The sequence below is a fragment of the Oryctolagus cuniculus genome, chromosome 14 (assembly GCF_051225735.1).
Source record: "Oryctolagus cuniculus isolate XC-2025 breed Fujian yellow rabbit chromosome 14, ASM5122573v1, whole genome shotgun sequence".
Taxonomy (NCBI): domain Eukaryota; kingdom Metazoa; phylum Chordata; class Mammalia; order Lagomorpha; family Leporidae; genus Oryctolagus; species Oryctolagus cuniculus.
This window is the reverse complement of record NC_142880.1, coordinates 2607009-2632382: the sequence shown is the minus strand read 5'-3', so window position 1 is coordinate 2632382 and position 25374 is coordinate 2607009. Positions and strand designations below refer to the sequence as shown.

At 61.3% G+C, this 25374-nt stretch overlaps 1 protein-coding gene across 6 annotated transcripts in view; it reads left to right on the top strand.

Moving 5' to 3' along the window:
• Positions 1-650: 650 nt before the first annotated feature.
• LHFPL2 (LHFPL tetraspan subfamily member 2) overlaps positions 651-25374 on the top strand; it is a 110792-nt gene continuing 86068 nt past the window's right edge. Inside the window, exons 1-2 of one of the 6 annotated variants that reach the window (XM_089312906.1) lie at positions 651-804; positions 17232-17307. The gene's annotated coding sequence lies outside the window, so the exon portion shown is untranslated. Of the gene's footprint in view, positions 805-2818; positions 2842-3326; positions 3594-17231; positions 17308-25374 lie in introns of those variants that run through there. The other 5 variants (XM_070056314.2, XM_070056315.2, XR_016220332.1 and 2 more) reach the window with 5 other exon arrangements.

Here is a 25374-nt window from a genome sequence, read left to right as displayed (position 1 = left end):
GGTTTTATCGGGGCCAAATTAGGGACACACTTCCTTTTCACAGTGCGGGAAACAGCAGCGGTTCCCTCAAGGCCTGGGTTAGCATTGCTTCGGAATCATGCTGAAAGGGTGTCCTCCCAAGGTCACGGAGTTGCAAGGGAGGGTCACAGCAGCACCTCAGCTCTTGAGAGCCACACACAGTTCACAGCGGGAAAGAGAAGGCTCTGGAAGGCACAAGCGGCCGAGCAGGTGCAGAGCCCTGCTGGTGCGGAGGCCAAGGTGCACCCTCCCTGGGTGGTTTTATGCCTGGCACCAACCCAGCAAGCAGTTAATTCTGCAGGCGGCTTTGGGTTTGGTTCATCTCATGAGAAAGGTTCCTAATCCAGGCCAACGTCTGCAGGTGGAATTAGGGTCTCCAGGTCCGGCATGGGTAAGAATGTTGCAGAATGTGCATGCAACATACAAAGCAACATTGCAACTTACAAAGTCGCATTGCATTAAGAAAACCTTCCCCTGTGGAAATTTCCACCTCCCTCTTAGGGTAGCCCCACTGGAGCAGCGCCAGATGGATCTGTTTATGGTGGTGACACAAGGGGTGGAGGCGGAGCACCTTGGTAGGCGGGGTGTTGCCAGAGTCCATAGGGTGCAGCTTGGGAACTGGAGGCAGAACTGCAGGTAAGCCGCCTGCAGTGACTGCTGGCCGTAGAGCCGAGAGGGCGGCCAGGGACAGAGTGCCACCGAAGGCGAGACGGCCAGCAGCCCCCGTCCTCGTGAGAACAGCGAGAGAGCCCGCAGCGCGCCTCCTACCTCTGTGACTTAGCCACCGTGAGTAGGGGGAGGGTCGTGTCTTTCAGTGGCTGGGCTGGTGTGTGCATGGTGACTTTATCGGTGTGTGAGAGGTTCCTGACGAGGCGCCCACTTGGAGCCGTGTCCCCCGCGGCTCTGCGGCACCTGCAGTCTTTGCCATCCTCACTCACAGCCAGCTGGGCAGCATGGCGACTGCGTTTCACCACACGTAGGGAGACTTCTCTGTTTCAAGCTTCCTGATCGTCTCTGACTCAGACCCTGCTAGCTGGAAGCAGAAAATCAGACACGACATTTCTGAGTCCACTAAGGACCTCAGCCAGGTCGTTTTTGTGGCCAAAAGGGTGGCTTTTGTGTGCTGATTCGGTCAGTCGAGCCCTTCGAGATTCTGTGCCACAGTTGCCTTTCCTGAACCTTCCTTGCGCGGGCAGGCGATGGCTTCCCAGAACTCCCGCTGGCCTCTGTGCGGAGGCATCGTAAGGCCCCCGTGCAAGTCAGCGGCTTTCACAGGACACGGGGGGAAGTGCAGTGCACGAGTTTCCTGGAAGCTATTCTTAGCGTATTATCTAGGTTGTTTTTAAAAGATTCATGTATTTATTTGAAAGGTAGCGTTATGGGGGTGTGGGGGGGGATGCCTGCATCCACCGGCTCCTCAAATGTCTGCAGCAGGCAAGGCCGGGGTGAAGCCAGAAACCTGGGACTCCGTCCAAGTCTCCCACGTGGGTGGAGGGGCCTAAAAGCTTGGGCCACCTCCTGCTGCTTTCCAGGGCAGCAGCAGGGAGTGGACTGGAAGCAGAGCAGGCCAGGCTAAGCAGCGCCCATATGGGATGCCAGTCTCCCGGCGACGGCTGCACCTGCCGTGCCGCAGTGTGGGCCCCTAGCTGCTTGTTGTCCCTTCTGTGATCTTCAGAGAGACATCGACTTGCAGGTCTGCGCCCCGCACTGGGATTCTGGGATCACCCACAGATCTCTCTGAGTGGGAGGCGTGGACCTGGGACGTCGTAGATTTTGATGAACAGACCCATTTCAAGTTCATCGATACTCTACGTGGACAGTGGTGGAACTGCCTTCCGCATGTAAGAAATGCATTGTCTCCTTCAGAGCTGAAGCCCCGGAAGCCAGGGTTCATGGGGTGGGGGTGGAGTGGGGTGGGCCGCCCCACCCCACCGTGCTGTGTGGGGGTGCCGTGCCCGGACACGGGGAGCACAGAGCGATGTGCCCGGGCAGGCAGGCCCAGAGTGCCTGTGTGCCGTCTGCACCGTAATTCCAGCCTGTGACCTCCCTGGCCGGCATGCAGGCATTGTCCCTCCTGTCATCTGACCCAGCTGGGCGCACACCCTTTAATTTGCTTTCTCTCGTGCCTTGCACTGCTTCTGAAGCTCAGGACTGAAGTGGCGTCCTGCCCCGCCCCGCCCGGCCCTGCTGCCCACACACTCTTCCCCGGCCATCCCTGCTGTGTGGCTCCCTGTTCCTGCTCACTGTCTTTCACAGCCCAGCTGTCCAGTCTGCGATATAAGCTTTGATTTTACCCGCAGCAGTTGCAGACCTGTTGCTGAGACAAAGTTCGTTTTGCACCTTCCGGTGGCTCTACTGTGACATCAGTAACCCAGACTGGGCAAGGGTGTCCACGCCCTGATTGACCAGTCACTGCAGCGCCTGAGGGCAGAGCGCGGAAACGCACACCTCCCGTTTCCATCAGCCAGGGACGCCTGCCTGCCTTTCTACCCAGGGAGGTTAGGGCAGCGCCCCGGCCCCGCCTCGCCAAGGAGAGCAGGCCTGCTGAGGTCAGGTGCGGTGGCGCCATCCCTGGATGCTTGTGAATGAAACAGCCTCCAGGGAATTCATGATTTTCTCTGGCAGAGGGCCTCCAGAGCTCGAGAGCAGGGAGCGGCCTGGCTGAGCGCTCCGGCGCCCGCTCAGCTGGACCGGAGCCCAGGGCAGAGCAGGGTGGAAGGCCGCTGAAGCCACGGGGCCGGCCGCCGGGCGGGGAGGGAGCCGCGGGGTCCAGACCCCAGGCCAGGGACCGGCCGCAGGTGCCACGGGGACTGCCAAGACATGGTGAGCAGGTCCCACAGGAGAGGCCCGCAGGTGACCACGGACCCGGGAGAAGCTCCTGCTGCCCAGCGGGGGTCCCGGCCAGCCGAGGAGGGGCGGGTTTGTCGCCTTGCACCCACGAGGAATCCGGCGCCACGTCACCGGCTGTTCCTCCCGCGCCTGGGGCCGCTGGGGACCCGAACGCCGTCTCAAAGTTGCCCGGCGGAGTCCCAGCCTCTGGCGGGGGACATGGCTGGTGACCCTGGCAGAACCTCATCAAGGTCCTGCCCAGAGGGGGCGAGGCTGGGGAGTCCCGCGCCTCCCTCTCGGGAGCCCGGGACACGAGCTCCAGGACCCCGGCCGGAGCCCAGCAGGCGCCGCCGCCCAAGCCCGGCCTCCTCCCGGGACCCCCGCGCCCTGGCCCAGCGGCTGCTGGTCCGGCGGCCGCCGCCCCACCCGCCCGGAGCCCAGCCGACCCCTCCGCGACGCCGCGGCGGGCGGGACGCAGGCGGCGGCGGTGACTGGGCAGCCGCGCGGGGGGCCGGGCTGGGAGCGGCGGCCGCGGCCCTGGCCGCCCCGCCCCCGCGCCCCGCGTGCTCTCCCCGCGCCGCCCACCCCGGAGCCCCCTCCCCTCGCCGCCGCCTCTTCCTCCTCCCCCTCCGCCTCCGTCCTGCCCGAGCGGCCGGCGCGCAGGACGGCGGTGGCCGCGCCGAGGCGTAGCGGAAAGCCCCGGCCAGGGCGCGCGCGGGCTGGGAGCCGGCGACACGGGCCGGGCGGTGAGTGGGGGGCCCCGGCCGGGGGAGCCGGGAGCGCGGCCCGGCCGGGAACTTCGCTGGTCGCCCGCGGGCGGGGACGGGTCGGTCCTGGGGCCGCGGAGGCGGAAAGAACGGAGCCTGGCACGGCGCCTCCGCCGCCGCTGGCCGCGCGCCCGGGCCCGGGGGTCGCCCCGCGGGTGCCCCCGCCGCCCGCCACTGCTCGGGGCCGGGCCGGGCTGGGCGCGGGGCTTGGACTCTGTGCCTCCACGCGCGGTCCGCGTCCTCGGGACTCGGGCGGGCACGGGGTTTTGTCCCGCGCTGTGCGGCTCTCCCGCTGCTGCGGCGGAGTTGCGAGTTCCGTCCCATTCGCGGGCGGAAGACCCGGTCCCGGCGCCCCGCAGGCGCGGCTGACCGGGGCTCGGCACCGCCGGGCGGCCGGCGGGGACGGGGCTACGGGGCCCGGCATGCCGTGGCCGGGCGGCTGCCGGTGCCTTCCGCGCCCTGGTGTTCCGGCTTCTCTGCTACTGGCCCTCGTTTTACTTGTAGCGGCGAGAACACACGGAGGGCTCTCGCAGTAGGGAAGAGGAGTGGAATCCGACACCCGCGCCGGCGGCCTGCCCTGGGGAAGCCGTGGGTGCGGGTCCCGGGCCGCGGCGCGGGGCAGCGGCGTTTCCCGAGGGTCGCCGCCGGGGTTTGCGCAGGGAGGGCGCGGTGGGCGCTTCGGGGTGGGGAGTCCGTGGTGCCCAGAGCTGGCCCCTGCGGAAGAAGCCTTAAGCTGTGAAAGGACACTCTCCCGTGCAGTTGGGGTCCAGTGACCCAGCCGGAGAGTGCGGGAGGGGCGAGCTGCCTCCCGCCCTGCACCTGGGGAGGCAGACAGTGGGGCTGCTCGGCTAGCAGAGCCCCCCCCCCCCGTAGGAGGTGACAGAAAACTGCAGGGCCAGCCCCGGGTACAGCTTCTCGCAAGCGCAACAGAGGCCGAAACAGCCGCTCAGGTCGGGCCGTTCAGTCCAGTGGGCTGCTCGCTGCCTGAACTGTGGGCGAGTTAATGTCTTGAGCTTCAGTTTCCGTGTCTGTCAGGTGGTGGGGATCACAGTGAAGTCATTGTGGCCACGTGGGCCTCCTGTGCCGGGGCAGCTGCAGCTGGGTGCGAGGCTCAGCTGCTCTGCCCCCCGTCCAGCGCTCTGCTAACGTGGCCGAAGACGCAGGAGCCGAGGGACCCCTGCCTGGGCTCCTGCCATCCACGCGGGCTGAGGAGGGAGACCCAGATGGAGCGCCTGGCTCCTATCTTCAGCCTGGTGGCTGCAGCCATGTGGGGAGCAAACCAGCGGGTGGAAGATCTGTCTCTCCCTCTCTCTGTGTCATTCTGCCTTGCAAATTAGTGAAAATAAAACCTTTAGGGCAAGACAAGAGTTGAAGTCAGCGACACTCCGCAGACCACCTGCCTGCTGCTGTGTGGGACTGAGTGGACGGAGGGAGTCGTCGTGATGGCTGAGTTCGGCAGACACCCAGTGCCGTTTGTTCAAAGGGCTGGGTGCCCAGGACGGCAGATTTCAGAGTGGACGGCCGTTGGCTGAGGCCGATACGTGTCCGCTGCCAGCACTCAGAGACACTCCATTTTTCTAGACGTTGGAGCCGTGTCCTTTTGGACCCGTCTGGCCGTCCACTCCCGGGCCTCCACCTGCAGGGTATGCTGCCCTGGCCCTGAGGCGAGAGCACAGCTGAGGTTTGCAGCTCCAGGCCCGCTCTCCCCTCGCTCCCCTGGCCCGAGGTAGGTTCTCAGGCCCTAGGCCCCACCCAAGGAAATACCTGCGTTTTATTTGGGGGTAGGGGTAGGAAATCCTAGTGGTGGAAGCTGCCTCTCTTGGGAATGCTCAAAGCAACATTTTACTCAATGCTTAGTGCTGTTGGAAAGATACAAACAATAAGTAATTGTTTTGTGTGTGTGCAAAGGGCATTTACCGCAGAAGGCAACTTTCAAGTACTGTGGGGTCAGGAGTGCGCTGCCCAGTTGCTGTTGAGGCCGTGCCTGAGAGCAAGGTGGACAAACCCTTCGCAGCAGGACGGCGGCTCTGGGGCGGGGCCTCTGGGGTGCAGCCGTGGTCCCGACTGACGCCTGTGCACTCATTGAGCTGCTCACGCAGCTGATGCCGTGTGTGCGTTCCGGGGGAGACCGAGAGCAGGCCAGGTGTGTGTGGTCGTGGTCGGGAGGCCCGCTCCATTCTGGACCTCACACAGCTGTGCGCGTGGTTCTGGGAGGGGCTTAGAGCCGCCTTCCACGGCAGCCAGCAGAGAAAGCAGCGGTTTTCTGAAAGGTGGACTGCTCCGCTTCACAGAGGCAGAGAGGGAGTCGGAGGCGGGCTCTAGGCACCACCTTGTAAGACCTAGCTGGTGTCCAGGGCGGTGTCCTCGGGCACTGGCCGCCTTGGCTCACAGAAGCTGTGAGTGGAGGAGGGATGGGGAGGGTGGGTTCTTCGTGCCCCTTCAAGAGTTTCTCTTCCCTTCATTCGCAGATATGATAAAGAATGCTGCAGTAGTAACGCAGGTGCCTGGGGCGGGGGAGGGGGCTTGTGCAGGTGTGTGCAGGTCAGGGCCCTGCAGGAGTCTGGGCTGTGGGGTCTCGGGTGCTGAGCCGAGCCGCCTGATATTCTCAGAGGTGTGTGGAGGGTGAGATGATCTTACTGTGCGCGTGGAAAAGCGGGCCAGATGACAGGAGGCTGGGGACCAGGTGCTGGCCCAAGTGCCGGGGGGTGCAGGTGGGGCCGAGAGAGGCAGAGCCCACTTCCCCAGCGCTGAGTGACTGCGGTGGCTGTGCCGCCTATCGCCGGGGGCCCTGCTGTGGCGTGAGTGGGCGAGGAATGTTCATTTGGCTCCAGCACCACACTGAGAACCTTCCAGGGAGAGCTGCGCCCTTGGACTTGGGTCCCAAGGCGGGGAGAGCGGCTGGAGCTTGTGGTGGGTGGGAGGGGGTGACAGTGGCTGCAGGGAGGCCGCCCTCCCCCGCCCCGGCTGTTGAGGTTCACTCTGCAGTGCTGCGCTTGGGCGAGTGTGTTCTCACAGTGCAGAGATCCTCACCTTGCTCCTTGGCCTCTCCACAGGCCTAGCTTGGGGCGAATGGCCCTGGCTGCGGCTCGAGACCACTGGGCTCGCACCCATGGGATGCTGCAGTCTTGGCGAGATCCGCCCGGGTCACTGTGAATGGAGACGGCGAAGAGGAGCACGCACAGAATGGTCCTGTGGACGTCTGATAGCCAGGATTGGACCTGGCCAAGCTGGTGTCCACAGGCACGCGCACACACACACATCGTGGACTGACCTGATGGCGTTGGTTCCGCCCACACAGACGTGTTCTCCCAGCACCAGAGGCTGAGGGCCTAGGCCCCAGTGGGAGGGCATTTGGGGTGGACTTCAGGAGGAAGTTAGGCTCAGATAAGGTATGGAGGGTGGGGCCCCGTCATGGGACACGTGTCCTTAGGGCCCCGAGCTCCCTCTCTCCACCATACAAGGCCCAGCACAAGGCCTGGTCTGCGGCTGGGAGACGGGCCCTCACCAGGAACCTGCAGTGGGCTCCTGCCCAGGACTCTGGGAGTGGCCTGCAGTGTTTCATTATCACAGGCAAGGCAGGACACTGTGCGGACTTAGGACTGTAGTGCAGGTGGAGTGAAAGACAAGGTTGTGTGGGTGCGGAACTTTCTGAAATTCATCCATGGCTTCACGACATGCACTTCCCGCAGACTTGTTGAAGGTCCCTCCTGTGTGTCGGCGGACTGTCGGGCACAGACGGGTGTGCCGTCTGCATGTTCTCTAAGGAATCTGCCAGCCCCCGGTCAGCTCGGGGGACACTCAGGCTCAGGGTTTTTGACTTTTCCTACTGTAGTTCTGTTGCGATTTTTATTTAATACCACATTTTATTGTCTACATGTTTTCTTTTTAAGTTTTATTCATTTATTTGAAAGTCAGAGCTAGAGAGAGAGATAGCTTCTGTTTGTTGGTTCACTCCCCAAATGGCCTCCGTGGTTGGGGCTGGGCCGGGCCGAAGCCAGGATCCAGGAGCTCCATCAGGTCTCCCATGTGGGTGGCTGGGCCTAGGTCCTTGGACAGTGTTCCGCTGCTTTCCCTGGTGCATCAGTGGACAGCCGGGACTCGAGCCAGCGCTCCAGTACTGGCTGCTGGTGTCACAGGTGGTGTAGCCGTTCTTTGCCATAGCGCCGGACCAAACCGCATGGTCTCCCACCATCAACCTAAACACTGGTGAGATTCAAGCTTACTTCACAGGTTTAAAGTAACGGTACCAGCCGGTGCCTGGCTGCAGAGCTAGCGTGAGGAATGCTAGTGTTTGGGTTCGTGGTGAGCGACATCTAATGCTGCCTGTTTATCTTGTCGATTGTTGAGGCAGAGAAGGGAGGGCTGGTATCCCTTTTGGTGGCTCGCTCCCCACGTGCCGACCGCACAGGGGCTGGAGCCAGGAACCCATCCCAGGTCTCCGGCACGGGGGGCGGAGCCATTGCCGCTGCCTCCCAGGGCTCGCATTAGCAGGAAGCTGGGGTCGAAGCTGGGGCAGGGATGGGGCAAGGATGGGACCTAGGCACTGGGGAGTGGGATCCTAACCAGCTCCTCGCCAGCCCCCAGCGTGCCGCTCTCCCCAGGGGGTCAGCTGTGTGGCTTGTGCTCAGGGCGTGGGCTGCCGGGGATGGCACTGACGCACCACTGACGTGGGCTGACGTTCTGGCTCCGTGTCCCCTGTCCGCTGCTCTCTGCTGGCTGGCTGCACTAACTTGTGCTTCCCGTCAGGGGCACGAGGCTCGTCTCCTTCGAGTCTACCCAAAGGCCCCCAGATGCTATTGCTGTCCATCTGCGTTTCATGCATGAAAGACTCCTTGAAAGTGGGGGCAGCGGCCCCTGGGGGAGCTACAGGACCCCTACAGGCCCAGTGGGGAGGGCTAGCAGTGACGCCTCAACCCCCCCACCCCCGCCTGCTTACCTGGCTTACAAGGACCCAGATTCCGAGTTCCACATGTTATCTCGCACTAATGGGGCTGTGGTGGGTCAGTTCCTTGGATTTCCTGTGAGTAGCAAGTGACTGTTAAGATCAGAACCAGAGGGTCTGTCCGTGCGGGATGCTGTCCCTGGGCTTGGTTCCCCGGCACCTCTGCTTGCCTGTGCTCATCTGTCCTGAGGCAGTTCTTTAACCAGGTGGACAGTCCTGTGCCTGTAAATACCGCAGAGGACCCTGCAAGGTACCGGATGGACTGCAGCTCGGACCCAAAGCCGGAGCAGCGCAGGGAGACCCCCACCCCGGCGCCCGGCAGTGGGGGTGCTGCTGGTCTCATCGGCATCCCCAGCGTGGTTTTCTGTGCCACGGGGAGAACTGTAGTGAGTCCTCGAGAAGTCCGTGGAGAATATGTGTTAGGGGATGGCGCATGGCTTTCAGAAGGTTTTGTGTCCCAGGCACTTCGTCCTTTGAATGCCGAGTTTCCGCAGGCTTCCGGGAGCGTCCTTGGTCCACTGACATGCAGGCTCTCCTGGTGTTTAGGGCACAGGGAGACCGCCCCGGGCCTGGGGAGAGGGAGAGGGGCCTGGCTCGTTCTGCTGGGCCTGTTCTCTGCCTGCGCTAAGCCCCGTTGTCAGGGCACCTGAGTCCAAGCTTCCTTCCTCCGAGGGGAGCTGCGCTCGGCTGTGCTCCGTGTTGTTTTCCCGGTTGGGGGCGGCTGGCCGGTTGTTGCGGGCAGGGTACCTGCGCACACCTACACCCTGGAGACAGAGCGCCTCCCTCCGCTCTTCCCTCCTGCCCTAGAGGTCCCCTTCTGAGATGAACAGCAAGACAGTGGGAGGCGCGGGCGTCCCAGGAAGCAGGGGCGACGGGTGGGCGTGTGAGGGGTCATCACAGGGTCCGTGGAAGACGCTTATGGCGGAAGTCTACACGGACTTCACAGTTCGCACCAGAGTAGATGTCTCCCTCCACCCCCGTGCCCTCCCCACGTCCACTCGCTCTTCCTGGTGCCCCTGTGTGTCGAGTACACGCTGAAAGGAAACACGGCTCCCGCCTCGAGCCGAGGTCTGGATTCACATCTTTTCTTGTAACGGGCCGACCGTCCATTCTTGGGAGATGAGGCTTGTGGAGGGGCTGTCCCAACACACCCTGCCTTTCTAGGGCCGGCCCCTGCCGGGGCTTCTGCGGAGGGAGCTGCAGCTCCGTGGCCTCCCTGGAGTTGCCTCAGGCCACGTGTCACGTGTGCAGCGTGCTGGCCTCAGCAGCTCACTCCCGAGCCCCCCGGGGTTAGCGGGCGTGCTTCGGTGGTCTCATCTGCTCCAGAGTTGTGCGGCTCGCGCACAGGTCCGTGTTCGTGGCTCTGTGGACGAGGAGGCAGCATGGAGGTGGGAGCCAGCTACTGTGCAGGGCAGCAAAGCTGCTGCCTGGCGCCAGGGAGGAGCCGTGGCAGGGACCGGGCGAGGGCGGAGAGTGGAGGGTGTAGCAGGCCCTGGGCATCATGTGGGTGGACATCGGTCAGCCCTGCTCCGGGGGGTCCTCCACCCCTCGTGATCCCCAGCCGGACCCCCGCCGGCTTCCGCAGCAGCACACGGGTCAGCACCGTGTGCGCGTTTAAAATCCGAACATACACTTGAGAAGGACCTGCCATCAAGCTAGATTGCCTCTGGCTTAGAGGATGTGTGTTTGATGTCGGAAGTCTCAGCCTAGGGACTTCCCAGTGTGTGCCTGTGATGCCTGCGGGGTCCTGCCCCGGTCACCCTCGTGGCTGCACTCAGCTCGGCGGCCCTGCAGGGCCCTGGCGCTGTCCGCAGCACTGCTCTGCTCGGTAACCCTGCAGGCGGCTGGGGACAGAGGCTGGGTTCGTGCCAGGATACAGAGGAAGCTAATCATGCCCGTGACCTCGACCTCATTAACATTGTGCTGGAGCCGAGAGCCGCGTTCCCTGGCATTGTTTGACTCTTGATTGTCCCTGCTGATTGACGGTCACGGGGTCCTCGCTCTGCCTTCCCGGGGAGGCCGGAGCCAGAGCCGGAGGACTGCGCCAGCGGCCAGCGGTGCTTCCTGCCCACTCTGCCTGCCTGCCTGCCTGCCGTCAGCTGGGATCTGGCCCCAGAGGGCTGCGGTGTGGAGCGTGAGCGGACAGGTGACAGGTGGGGCCCAGGTCACACCAGCTTCTCAGAGCTGCTCCGGCGCAGCCCTTGGTCCAGCCCGGCCTGGGGTCCGGGTCTCTCACAGGCGGGCCCATGATGTGGCCGTGGTTCGTCCTGTGGGCACCGGGCAGGAGTGAGAGGCAAGAGTCAGTGGAGGCTGGGGTGGGTGCAAAGACTGCACCTCACTGGCCAGGAGGCGTCACATCTGAGCTGTTGCAGGGTGGGCGGGGTGGAGGGTCCCTGAAATTCTGCTGAGGGGTCCTCTAGCTGCGGTGGGAAGGTGTTTTGTTTTGTGGTTTTTTGTTTTGTTTTTTTTTGCTAAGTTTGGTTGAGTCTGTTTCCTCGTTGGTTAGATAGAAAAGGCTGTCACTTCCTTCAGTTAAGCCTGCGTCTTCCCACGCACCCTCACTTTGAGATTACGTAATTAGAGTTTGAAAGGCTGCGCATTGTTTTATCTGGGGTGTGTTTCGCTGGCCTGCGCTCTGCCCCTCGCCTGGCCCTGGGGTCCGGACTCTGCTCGTTATGATCAGGGCAGTTCTAGAAAACCAGCTGAGAGAAACATCGGCTGGAAACCGTCCCTGGGTGCCTGGGGCAGTGGCCAGGGCTGGGACACTGCCCTGTCCACCTCCCTGGCCTCGTGTCCCCCCTCCCTCCACGTGGTAAAGGCCTCACGGAGCAGCCACTTCCGTTTTTAACTGATGCGTGCTTTGGTCTCTTATCTTGGCGGGAGCCAAACCGAGGGTGCCCTGTCAGCGGGCTGAGAGGCCCATGCCGCAGGCCCTGTTTTTAGGAAGGGGTGACAGGCTCTGGTTATCGGGTGCTTTGGGGCTTGCCTGGAGGTGTGGGCTGCAGGATCCCAGCCCCTACAGGGATGACCAGCGTGGTGCTGATCCCCGGGAGCTGGAGAGGAGGGAGTCGGGCTTCAAGTCACCCTGCTGACCTGCTAAGTTGCTGCACGCTTTCGAATGCGTTGTACTGTGCGCTTACATTCAAATCTTTACCTTTTTAAAAAATATTGATGTAATATTCTTTGAAAGGCAGAGACAGAGAGCGTGTGCTTCCATCTACTGGTTCACTCCCCAAATGGCCCCCAGGCTGTGGCAGGCGGAAGCCGGAACTCCGTTCAGGTCTCCCTCGTGGCTGGCAGGGCCCCAAGTGCTGGGGCCCTCCTCTGGTGCCTTCCCAGGTGCACGAGCACGGAGCTGGATCAGAAGCGGAGCCGCAGCCGGAACTTGAACGGCGCTGGGCTGCGAGGTGCCGGCATCACAGGCCGCCGTGCCACAGCTCCGGCTCCTGCCCTCTGCTTCTGCAGATGCAGGCTCCGTCTCAGCCCCTCACCCGCGCAGAGGCTGCTTAGGGAGCAGGCGTGGTGGGACACGGCCAGCGCATTGGCGTTGGAGGGGCGTGGGAAGGGCTCGGAACCCACAAAGGGGAATCGACTACTGCTGTGGCTGAAATTTTGCTCTTAGAGGAATTTGGGTGAATCGCTCTCCATGAAGCCTCCGAGCATACACGGACGCAGCTGCACTGGGGGCACCCTAGCTGCCCAGCTGCCCCAGCCACCCTGGCCACCCCAGCCACCCTGGCCACCCCAGCTGCCCCAGCCGCCCCAGCCACCCTGGCCGCCCCAGTCGCCCTGGCCACCCCGGCCACCCTGGCCACCCCAGCCACCCCGGCCACTCTAGCCACCCCAGCCACCCTAGCCACTCTAGCCGCCCCAGCCACCCTAGCCACCGTAGCTGCCCCAGCCGCCCTGGCCACCCTAGCCGCCCCGGCCACTCTAGCCGCCCCAGCCACCCTAGCCACTCTAGCCGCCCCAGCCACCCTAGCCACCGTAGCTGCCCCAGCCGCCCTGGCCACCCTAGCCGCCCCAGTTACCTTAGCCGCCCTAAGCTACCCTAGCTGCTCTAGCTACGCCAGCCGCCCTAGCAGGCATGGATTCATACAGCGCATCTCAGGATCATCTGAAGAGAGCGCGTTCTGATGGGGTGGGAACCAGAGGCCAGCAGGTGTCCAGACAGCTCAGGAGGAGCCCAGGTGCCTGGGGGCTCTGTGCCCCTCTAGTCGCCGGCTGCTTAGCTGATTCTGTGTGGCAAGTGTGTGCACACATGTGTGTGTGATGTGTATTGCATATGTGTGGTGTCTGTATGGTGTGTGGTAGATATGTACATATGTGTGAGTAAGGTGTGTGGAGTGTGTATAGTGTGTGTGGTGTGCACATATATGTTGTGTGTATGGTGTGTACATTGATGTGTGTGTATGGTGTATATATTGGGGTGTGTGTTGTGTGTGTAGTATGTGCATGTATGTGGTGTGTGTATATTGTGTGTTGTGTATGTGTGTATGTGCATGTGTGTGGTATATATGTGCTTGTGTGGTATTTGCATGTATGTGTGGTGTGTGTTTTATGTATATTTTGTGAGGTGGGTGTGGTATGCGTATGTATAGTGTGTGTGGATGGTGTATATGGTGTGTGTATGTGTGTGTATGTGAGTGTGGTGTGTGTGTAGTGTGTATATGTGAGTGTGTGTGTATGAGTGTGGTATGTATATGTGTATGGTGCGTGTGTGGTGTGTATATGTGTGTGTGGGTGTGTGTATATGTGTGAGTGTGTGTGTATATGTGAGTGTGGTGTGTATATGTGAGTGTGTGTGTATATGTGAGTGTGTGTGTATATGTGTGAGTGTGGTTTGTGTGTAGTGTGTATATGTGAGTGTGTGTGTGGTGTGTATATGTGAGTGTATATGTGTGAGTGTGGTGTGTGTAGTGTGTATATGTGAGTGTGTATATGTGTGAGTGTGGTGTGTGTGAGTATGTATATGTGTGTGTATATGTGTGTGAGTGTGTGTATATGTGTGTGAGTGTGGTGTGTATATGTGTATGGTGCGTGTGTGGTGCGTATGTGTGTAGTGTATATATGTGAGTGTGTGGTGTGTATATGTGAGTGTGTGTGTGGTGTGTATACGTGAGTGTATATGTTTGTGAGTGTGGTGTGTATATGTGAGTGTATATGTGTGAGTGTGGTGTGTGTAGTGTGTATATGTGAGTGTGGTGTGTATATGTGAGTGGTGTGTGTGAGTATGCATATGTGTGTATGTATATGTGTGTGAGTGTGTATATGTGTGTGAGTGTGGTGTGTATATGTGTGTGTAGTGTATATATGTGTATGTGTATATGTGAGTGTGTGTGAGTGTGTATATGTGTGAGTGTGGTATGTATGTGTGTGAGTATGTATATGTGTGTGAGTGTGTATATGTGTGTGAGTGTGGTGTGAATGTGTATGGTGCGTGTGTGGTGTGTATATGTGTGTGTAGTGTATATATGTGAGTGTGTATGTGTGAGTGTGAGTGTGACAGGGACATCAGTGTCGTTGGTGAGGCCCTCGGTCTGCTCCCGACGTGGCTGTCGGTTGTCCTTGGCCAGCTGTCGTGAGAAGCCGGAGGGGAAGCCCCATGATCGTGTCGGGTTGTTTAGCTCTTTCTCTGCAGTTGGTTGGTGTTGAGAGCGGAGCTGAGTCCTAAGCTCAGAAGAGATCGTCTCTGTCCCGGCTCAGCAGGGCCCCGTGGCCCGTGCAGGAGGGCGGGGCTCTCCGGGGACCCCCGGCCCAGATAGTATTCCTGAAGGAAAAACTTGTTTTTAATTGGAGAGGCAGAGGGGGTGGGGCCTCTGTCCGTTCACTCCCCAGGTGCCCACAGTGGCCCCAGGCGAGGCTGGCCCAGGGCTGAAGCCAGAGTTTGGAATCCAGACCGGCTGCCTGGGCCCTCAGCACTGTCTCGCAGGGTCTGCATTAGCAGGAAGCCGGAGTCAGGAGCAGAGCCAGCGCTCCCCGTGGGAGGCGGCGTCTCAGCTGCTGGGCCCAGCGCCCGCCCCACCCGGGCCACATCTGTGGTGGGATTTCTTGCTCCTGTCTGACAAGAGCAGTTGCATTCTCCCGGAGTTCTCAGGCTGTGGCTGGCAAAAGGAGCTGAACTTTTTTTGTTTTTAAAGATTTATTTTGAAAGGCAGAGTTAGGGGGAGAGACAGAGATCTTTCATCTGCTGGTTCGGTCCCCAGATGGCCGCAACGGCTGGAGCGGGCCAGGAACTTCATCCTGGCCTCCTACATTGGTGGCAGGGGCCCATATACTTTTCTCAGGCCGTTGGCCGGGAGCTGGATTGGAAGCGGAGCAGCCGGACACAGTCTGGCACCCGTGTGGGATGCTGGTGTCGCACATGATGGCTTTACCTGCTATGCTGCAATGCCAGCCCCTGAACTTTTTTTTAAGAGCATCATCATGGCTGGCGCCGCAGCTCACTAGGCTAATCCTCCACCTGCAGCACCAGCACACCGGGTTCTAGTCCTGGTCGGGGCACCGGATTCTGTCCCGGTTGCTCCTCTTCCAGGCCAGCTCTCTTCTATGGCCCGGGAAGGCAGTGGAGGATGGCCCAAGTGCTTGGGCCCTGCACCCGCATGGGAGACCAGGAGAAGCACCTGGCTCCTGGCTTCAGATCGGCGCAGCGCCGGCCATAGTGGCCATTTAGGGGGTGAAGCAATGGAAGGAAGACCTTTCTCTCTCTCTCTCTCTCTCTCTCTCTCTCTCACTGTCTTACTCTGCCTGTCAAAAAAAAATTAAGAGTGTCATCACAGGGAGACAGCGTGCTGCAAGTGCTCCCGTGGTTCTGTGTCCTGTGGCTCAGCCACGTCCAGTGTGGCACCAGTGAGTGCAGGGCCCGAGGCCGAGCCTGTGTTGATGTAGATGTGGTTTTTAGGCTTTGGAGCCTGTTTCCCCTTCTGTGAAGAGAAGCAGGGGCTCCAGAAACGTAAACAAGAACGTGTTCCTACAGAAGTGACCTTTCGGGGGGAGTGGACAGTGGGGAGGGCGGCAGCTAAGCCGGGCTCTTGTGGCTCCTGGGCCACGGTGCCTCCGTAACCCAGTCTGTCCCCACCGTGGGGGAAGCCACCGTTGAGGATGGCCCGCTGCTCCTTTCTGGGGTGGCCACGTCCTGTGTCTGGGGACAGAGAAGGAGGCCTGTGCCCGCCACGTCCCCTTTGCCTTCTGTAAAGCAAAGAGGGGGATGGGGGGACAGGGTGTCAGGGGCGTCGCCCGGGGAGGACCTGGCACCTGTTCCCCGCCCTGGCGGGGTCCGGGGGGCCCTAGCCCAGAGGTCTGCCGAGCCTGTGAGGTTTCCAAGCCTCAGCCAGGCCAGCTGTGTGTGTTCTATGTGCGCTCCAGGGCCCTGTAGCACCAGTGGCTGTGAGTTCAGCACGTGGCTGGTTCTGGGCTCGGTCCCTCGCCATACGAGCGAGGCAGTGCCTGCTGCCTTTTGTGAGGGTCAGAATCACCTGGGAGACCTGCTGGACCCAGTGGTCAGGCACCCAAGGGACCCTGCGTCTCCAGGGCTGGGGTGTGCGTTTAGAGCTCATTCGCAGGTGATAGGAAGCTGGCGGCCTGGGGCTCGTGCCCTGAGACGCGGTGACACCCCTAGGATGTGTTCAGGCGGGCAGTCTGCTGCTCAGGGGTGGCCCTTGGCCGCAGGGACAAGGCTCTGTGGGGTGCTCCGAGGGGCTGTCTCGCCCCCTGCTGTCTGCTCCTCCTTCTGGGGCCACAGGCTCCCCCTCCTGAGCTCTGCCATTGCTGCCATCGGCCCGGAGACGGAAGTCTTGGCTGCCCTAAAGTCGGCCTGCTGTGACCTGGAATGGCCAGTGGTCGCCAGCTGCTGCCTCCCTGTGCAGCCCCTGCTTCCGGCGTCCCATCCGTGGCTCAGTCGGCCAGGCAGGCTCTTTGTCCGCCTCAGGCCTGGCCAGCTGCTGCCCCTCCGCCTGGCCCTCACTTGCTCCGGGGCTTCCCCTGGCCCTGTGGGACCCGCTGGTGCCTCTGCAAGGACTCCTGTGTCTCCCTGGCCCTGTAGGCTGTGTCAGGTTTAGGTCGTGAATCTGAACTGGCCGCTCTGTGTCTGCATGCGCTGTGGCTCCCCGAGGACAGGGCTCCTGTGCCATGCTCACTCTTGCACCTGCGGCTACAGAGGCTTTCAGAGTCCGTCTGTCAGGCAGGCACTGCCGGGGAGGACGTCGGGACACAGGGAGGTGCAGTTCTGTCTGGCAGTGGCCCGGCCACTGAGCTGCACAAGCAGGATCTCAGCTGGGTCTGTGGGATCCAACCCTCTGAGCGACACTGAGTGACGCGCTCAGAGTCCCGGGAGCCCTGTCTGTGGGGCGCAGGTCCCTTCTGGGCCCACTGAGACTGGCTTATGTTGTGGCGCAGCAGGTGAAGCTGCCGTGTGGGACGCCCGTAGCCCGTATCGGAGCTCCGGGTCAAGCGCTGGCTGCTGCCGCACACTCTGGGAGACGGCGAGTGCTGGAGTCCCTGCCTCCCACGGGGGAGACCTGGCTGGAGTCCGGGACTCCTAGCTTCATCGCGGCCCCCAAGCATTTGGGCAGTGAACCGATGGACGGAAGATCTCTCTATCACTGTACCTTTCAAACAAACCGTTAAAAGAATTGGCTTCTTCAAGGTAACCAAAATGGCCTTTTCCTGTTTTTCAGGTGCACTGGGAAGCAGACGTTGGAGTTTGCAGCTGGTCTGTAGCGTCTGCATTTCGCTGGGAAGCACCTCGGACAGGTGAGGGGGTGGTCGTGGGGCCGCTTGTGCCCCGTGAGTTGTCTTGGAGCTGTAGCTGTGACAGAGTGCATGGTAACCAGCCGTGTTCACATGCGTGAGAGGACGTTCTTCAGTGTCGGGCAGCATCTCTAACAAGGCTGTCAACGGTGACCACCTGCTGCTGGGGGTCACCCCCCACTGCTGGGAGTCACCCCCCCCGCTGCTTGGGGTCACCCCCCACTGCTGGGAGTCACCTCCCCCCGCTGCTTGGGGTCACCCCCCCCACTGCTGGGAGTCACCTCCCCCCGCTGCTTGGGGTCACCCCCCCCAACTGCTGGGAGTCACCTCCCCCAACTGCTGGGGGTCACCTCCCCCCCGCTGCTGGGGTCACCCCCTCCATTGCTGGGAGTCACCCCCCCACTGCTGGGGGTCACCCCCCACTGCTGAGAGTCACCTCCTCCCCTGCTGCTGGGGGTCACCCCCCCACTGCTGGGAGACACCTCCTCCCTGCTGCTGGGGGTCACCCCCTCCATTGCTGGGGGTCACCCCCTCATTGCTGGGGTCACCTCCCCCCGCTGCTGGGGTCACCCCTCCACTGCTGGGAGTTACCTCCCTCCCACTGCTGGGAGACACCTCCTCCCCTGCTGCTGGGGGTCACCCCCCCACTGCTGGGAGACACCTCCTCCCCTGCTGCTGGGGGCCACCCCCTCCATTGCTGGGGGTCACCCCCCCACTGCTGGGGTCACCTCCCACTGGGGGTCACCCCCCTGGGGGTCACCTGGTGCAGCTGTTTCCTGGGCACTGCTGGCCTTCTCATCCCGGGTTGAGCCCTGCTCTCTGGTGTCTGTTTCAGCATCGCTCCTGCTCACGGTACAGCCAGCCCGTTCCACCTGTCGCGCCCCAGCCTTGTGATTGAGGGACTCCTGGGGGCTCGGCCTTCCTGCCCCCCACCCCCAGCAGAGCAGGCTGGCTTCTCTGTGTTGAGGCCGCGTACCACGCCTGCTTGCTTGTGTGCGTTTCCCCACTCGCCTGTGAATTCCTGTTACCATCTCTCACCAGCGTGGCTCCAGCCTGGAACAGATTCTCAGTACTCGAAAGACTATTAGACGAGGGGGAAAATGCCCTGGTAAACCAGTGCATGGCCACGAAAAGCCACAGCGTACTCCTAAGCCAGTTAGTGCCTGGCAGAGGGGCTCTTTGAATTCATTGCGTGACTGCGCACATGACCACACTCAGGCGAGCGCTGGCTGTTAGCGCCTCGGCACAGGAGTGTGGATTTCCACCCCCGCTGAAAGGGTAAGGAGTCGCACATTTTATTAGACTGCGTTCCCGCGTGGCATAAGTGACACGCCCATTCTAGCTGGTGCCGTGCCCGGTGGCAGCCCGTGGTTGTGAGCTGCTAGCCCTGCCACTGAGAGACCCAGTTGTCCTCCCGAGCCTGGAAGCCCCCGTCAGCCCCATGGCTGCGGTGCTGACCCCCGTGGCGTTGAACCTGAACTTGGGTGCACAGTCGGCAAGCAGCAGAATTCCCCAGTTGGCACCCTATGGGAAATAACATTTTTCAGTAGTTGGAGCATTTATCTTAAAATGCTTAAAAATTAAATAATTGTAATAAAGAGTTTTCTTTTTAATCTTTGAAACTGTGCACTTCTGCCCTCCCGTACCTCTTAGGAGGTCATCAGGTGCTAAGAGACAAAGGGCTGGCTGGAGGCCTTTACCCTGATTTCCTGCTGGGGAGCAGAAAACCCCAGGGCAGCGGTCAGCTGGGTGTCGGGGGCCCCGTGGGACCTGCGTCCCTGTGGGAGCAGTGCGTGAGCCTGGGCGCTACTTCGGTCTCACCAGAGGGTGTTCTTGGGCAAGGCGGGCGGGGGGCCGTGAGCCAGCTCCGCGGCTGCTGCTGCAGTAGGGCGCGCTGCTCCGCCCTCGGTAGCTTTTAGGTGCGTGTGGCACGAAAAGGAGAAAGAAGCCGTCTCCTGGGTTGTGTGTGTGCTTTCGTGTGAGGTCCCAAGCAGCGAATGCCGCAACCACTGACTGCCAGTGTCTGCTCCCTGCTGCTGGGTCACGGCGGCACCACTGGCAGAAGGAGCGTTCAGCAAAACACAGGGCGGCAGAGAGACCCGACTCCCCGTTGACCCTCTTCACGGTCCTCCAGTTTCTAGGGCCCGGGTGACAGGAGGATGTCAGCCCTGCCCAGGGTTTCCAGTCCCCACACAATCCATTCAAACCTGTGCCTGAGAAACAGACCAAGAAAATAATAAGCAACTTCGGATGAAAGAGCCCGGATGTTGAAATGTGCGTGGGTTTCGGCAGTCAGTGGAACGTGAGCTTCCTTGCTATCCGTGTTGCCCCATCCCAGAAGAGGCCATGTGCAGGGCGGCCCGTGTGAGTCCGGCCGTGCCGTGCCCGACACGCGGGGAGCGCTCCCCAGCGAGCACGTGGAGGCTGGAGGAAGCCAGCAGCATCAGGGCGTAGGCGTTTGCGGCGTTGTCTTGGCCATGCGGCTGCTGCTGCTCTCCCCATCAGCGGAGTGCTGGCGCTGTGTGAAAATGAGATTGCTCGGGTGTGGGGACCGGGGACGGGGGGCGGTGCATTGGCCTTCGTGCAGAGGCCCTGCCCAGCACGGACCCCTGTGTTCAGGGTGGGTGTTGGGAGCACAGTGAGGCAAGCAGGCACGCGGCAGCTGTTGCACTGGTCTCGGCTCGGCACACTGGGCTCTGCTCGCTGCGTACTTGACTGCAGGAAGGCCGGAACCGGGTGAGAGCCTGCGCGTCCCCTGTGTCGCCGTTGCCTTTTCCCTCCCCGCGAAGCCGCCTCTTCAGCTCTAAGTCTGTCAGGAGGAGGCAGCAGGGCCGTGTCGGGTGCAGCGGGTCAGGCCGCCACTGGCTCTGCCGGCATCCTGGTCAGAGCTCTGGTGTAAGTCCAGACCGCTCTGCCCCCGACCCTGCTCCCAGCTCATGCACCTGACGAGGTAGCAGGTGGTGGCCCAAGTGCCACCCAGGTGGGAGACCAGGATGGATTTCCTGGCTGCTGGCTTCAGCCTGGCCCAGCTCTGGCTATTACAGCCATTTGGGGAGTGAACCAGTAGATGGATGTGTGTGTGTGTGCGTGTGTGTGTCCATGTCCCTGTCCCTGTCCCTTTGTCTTTCAAATACATAAAGAAAAGAGAAAAAGGGGCCAGGGTGGGGTGGACTTTTGTAAAAACTTACAGGTTCTTCTTCCCAGGAGAACTTGACCCAGACTCCATCGGCTGATTCATTTCCCAAATGCCTGCCTAGTGGGGACGGGATTAGGCAGAAGCTAGCTGCCAGGGGTGCAGTCCAGGTCTCCCAGGTGGGCGGCAGGAACCCAACATCTCGTTCCCTGTGTCCCGGGGTGTGCATCAGCCGGAAGCTGGAGTCATGCCCAGAAGTTGGTGTCACCCCCGCCGTTCTAATGAGGTACGCAGGTGACTTAACTGGCGACTTTCCCACCAGGCTAAACGCCTGCCCCTCACTTGATTTTAAACAGACTGTCTTGCACTTTTTCCCGCACAGGACTGGAGGTATTGTTTGAATTGGTCTCGTGTCCTCTCGTGGTTATAAAGTGGCCGGTTTTATAGGATCGCAGGCCTGAGCTGGAAGGAGGCCGTGTGACTGTTGGTTAATGAAAGCCACTTCCCCAGAATGGCCAGAGACAGTGAGGACAGAAGGCCTGCCTTCCATTTGGTGGCCTTTCCCTGCACATCATTCTTACACTGAGTGCATCTGGAGCCTTCCGGAATCTTCTGGAACCCTGTTCTCTGAGGCTCCCTGCAGGCCTTCTCCCCGGCCTCGATCGCTGTTGCCGCCTTCCCGCAGGGCAGCTGTGTGCAGCAGCTGCGTGGGCACCTCGCCTGGCCCTCGTTTGTCTTGGTTCCTGGCTACAGAGAAGTCCTTCTGTGTGGCGGCAGGCTGGGGTTGTCATTCATCTGGCCTGCTCCCGGGCCCGCAGCGCACAGTTTGGGGGTGGCCAGCCCTCCCGAGGTGCTGTTGAGGCCACAGCTGTGTTTCACTCCGGGGACAGTGAGCCGTGCCGGCCTCCTGCGGCCGCCTGGGCCTCCCGGCTGGGGTGACCCCAGGGCTCCAGTGAGAATGGGCTGCCTCTGCTGTGAGCCGGGCCACAGGCGGGGGTGGGGACCATTTGGCAGCATTCAAAGGGGACGTCTGTGAAGCATGAAGATTGAACTGACGGTGACCCCTCCGGAGAACAGGCCCGGAGCAAGAAGCCACCAGCCACTAATCCCATTGGCTTGCTCGGCAGGGTCTCACATCCGCTTAAGAGACAGAGTTGGGGCTGAAGGCAATAAAGTGGGCGCTAAATGAGCGGCGTGGGGGCCGTGGTTGTCACCGGGGAACAAAAGGCCAGGAGACCATTTCCCTGCCTCTCTGAGATCTCTATCTCCCAGAGGTGGCATCTGGGGATGCAGCAGAGCCTCCCCAGTCCCTCCCGGCCGGGTAATCCTGGAGCGAGATTTCCTGAGTGCTGGAGCAGGAATGACCAGCCGGTCCCTGGGAGGCAGGAACAAGGCGTCCCGCTGCGGGACACTGCCCGCCACCTGGCTGGCGGCATCCCCCAAAGCCGCCAGTGCACGCGCTGGGGAGGCCATGGCTGCCCGTGGCCCACCTGAGTGCCTCACTGGGCTCTGAGCCTGGCCCTGCGGGTTAACCTGAGCTGAACACGAGTCACCCTGGGCAGGCTGCCTGCTGTCCGTGTCCGCTTGCTTTCCCCCCTGGTGGCACAGGCAGGCATTTCCCTGTGTGCAGGCGAGGGCGCCTGGCGGAGGGTGGAGTCGTTTGCCCAAGGTCTCCCGGGGTATCTATTTCATTGTGGTGCCTCTGACCGGCTTGGGGAGCCTCTGGCTGGCTTGGGGAGCCTCTGACCGGCTTGGGGTGCCTCTGGCTGGCTTGGGGAGCCTCTGACCGGCTTGGGGGGCCTCTGGCATCCGCCCTGTGAGAAGCCGTTGGGACAGGAGGAGCAGGAGGAGAGGACCTGGGCTGGAAGCAGCACAGCCCTGCAGCCGCCTTCCTTGGGAGCCGTTTCCTTCCGAGGGGGCAGAGTGCCCCGGGTGGGGGGACTCCCCAGGAGAGAGACTGCCCTGGGGCCCAGCCTCCGCCCTGCCCGCCTTCAGTCACGCTCCGGCCGGCCAGTGGCCAGGGCCTCCCTTGTTGGCAGTGTCTGCCTCTGTATCCGTTTATGCTGAATGTCTGTGAACTCGGCTCTGCAGAGGAACCTGCAGAAGTGCGCTGCTCATCAGAGGCAGCAATACTAGCCATCAGCACTGCTGATCAGAGATGTGGGCGCCCCACCGTTCTGCCAGGCCTCCGTCTGCTCCCCAGGAGCCCGGGAACCCTCCTCCCCTGCAGGTAGATGAAGCACGTGCGGCCTCCCTCTCGGGCAGCCGGGGTTCCCTTGGGAGCCCGCAGAAGGCCAGGCCACGGTCAGGGAGGGGCAGTGCTCTCCCGCGCTGGGGGGATCCCTGCCCACTGGAGGCCTTCCTCTGGTAGGAGGCTCCGGGAGGGAAGTGAGTCGTTGGTGGCTGGCGGACTGGAGTTGAGTCATGTGGCTATGGCCAAGCTGTGTGTGTGATGTGTGGTGCTCAAACAGCGGCTGTTCAGGGCCACAGAACATTCCAGAATGCTCCAGAATGCCTCAGTGCACCTCCGGCGCCCCTGCAGACGACAAAGGCAGGGGCGCTGGAGCCCTGTTGGGCAGCGTCTCCGCACGCCGGTCCTCCTCACGCCTGTGGCCCCAGGTGAACAAGAGGCAGAAGCGAAGGCTCGACTCGGGATGCCCAGTCCAGCGCTCTGAGGCGTGGTCAGAGGCAGCGCCGTCTCGAGCGTAGATGTGGCAAGATGAAGTGAGGGCCAGGTGGGCGGTGGGGCTGCCCTGCGGCTCAGCTCTGGGGGCCCCTTTCACCCTGGATTGGGGTGGAGCAGTGTCCAGGCCGAGGAGTGCCCGGAGGGATGAGTTCCCCGGTGCCCTGCCCTGGAGCAAGGCCCCAGTGCCAGCCGTGGGCAGCACCAAGACGCACGCACACGGGCAGCCACGCGGCCTTCGGCGGGGCTCAGCGCCGCCGCACGGGAGATGGTCTCTCGGGGGCAGGTCAGACTTCCCCACCGGGCCTTGTGGGAGTGGGTGGGGGCTGCCGCGGCAGCAGAACCCCGGGCTAGTCTGCTTGCCTGCACTCTGCTCCAATGTAAGAACCACTCTGAACCTGCCCAGGGGCGTTCACCGCTACTTTGTCCTTAGGTGAGATGTATGCCCGGGAGGTGATTTTGTGGTCCTCTGGGGGCTGTTTCCTGACACTGATGGAGGAAGAGTCTTGGAGAAGTTTGTGGAGAATACATATTGTGAAAGCTGTGCATGGATTTCAGTTTTTTTTTTTTCCCTTTGGAACAAAATCATTCAATTCCACTTTTCCACCAGCCATTTGAAGTGCCGTCAGGCTTGTGAGCTGGCCCTTACGTGTGGTGTGCATGGAGAACTTGGTAGTTAATGTTATTTGGACCCAGAAGATTCTGTGTGCAAATAGGAACAAATTAAGAATATGTGCATGCTGGTTTCAAATATAGCTTATTTGGAAAAGTCTAGTTCATCTGCTTACAGGTGGGAAAAGTGGGATTCTAAGGCATGCGGGAAAGGACAAACCAAGACAGTGGGGAGGCCACGCCTCTGGGCTGTGAGCCCTGAGCGTCTGCAGAGATGGTTCAGGAAGACAAACCTGACACTGTAGTGGGAACGCGCCCTGCAGTGGAAAGCTGTGGCGGGAATGTGGGCTGTAGCGGGTACACGAAGTAGGAATAGGTGGTGCGGCTATGGGGAACGCCTGCCGGTGGAACGCATAGCGGAACGCATATTGAGAGTCGTAGTGTGAACAGGTGATATGGGCACAAGCACTGTAGCGGCAGTGTGCCGTGGGCACAGGCACTGCGGCGGGACACGTGCAGTAGTACAGTGTGCACATGGACTGTGGTGGGAACATGTGCAGTAGAACAGTGTGCACAGGCACTGTGGTGGGAACGCGTGCTGTAGTACAGTGTGCACAGGCACTGTGGTGGGAACACGTGCTGTAGTACAGTGTGCACAGGCACTGTGGTGGGAACGCGTGCTGTAGTACAGTGTGCACAGGCACTGTGGTGGGAACGCGTGCTGTAGTACAGTGTGCACAGGCACTGTGGTGGGAACACGTGCAGTAGTACAGTGTGCACAGGCACTGTGGTGGGAACACGTGCTGTAGTACAGTGTGCACAGGCACTGTGGTGGGAACACGTGCTGTAGTACAGTGTGCACAGGCACTGTGGTGAGAACGCGTGCTGTAGTACAGTGTGCACAGGCACTGTGGTGGGAACACATGCTGTAGTACAGTGTGCACATGGACTGTGGTGGGAACATGTGCAGTAGAACAGTGTGCACAGGCACTGTGGTGGGAACGCGTGCTGTAGTACAGTGTGCACAGGCACTGTGGTGGGAACGCGTGCTGTAGTACAGTGTGCACAGGCACTGTGGTGGGAACGCGTGCTGTAGTGACTGTGCACAGGCACTGTGGTGGGAATGCGTGCAGTAGTACAGTGTGCACATGGACTGTGGTGGGAACATGTGCTGCAGTACAGTGTGCACAGGCACTGTGGTGGGAACGCGTGCTGTAGTACAGTGTGCACAGGGGCTGTGGTGGGAACATGTGCTGCAGTACAGTGTGCACAGGCACTGTGGTGGGAACGCGTGCTGTAGTACAGTGTGCACAGTGGCTGAGGTGGGAACGCGTGCTGTAGTACAGTGTGCACAGGCACTGTGGTGGGAACGCGTGCTGTAGTACAGTGTGCACAGTGGCTGAGGTGGGAACGCGTGCTGTAGTACAGTGTGCACAGGCATTGTGGTGGGAACACGTGCTGTAGTACAGTGTGCACAGGCACTGTGGTGGGAACGCGTGCTGTAGTGACTGTGCACAGGCACTGTGGTGGGAATGCGTGCAGTAGTACAGTGTGCACAGGCACTGTGGTGGGAACACGTGCTGTAGTACAGTGTGCACAGGCACTGTGGTGGGAATGCGTGCAGTAGTACAGTGTGCACAGG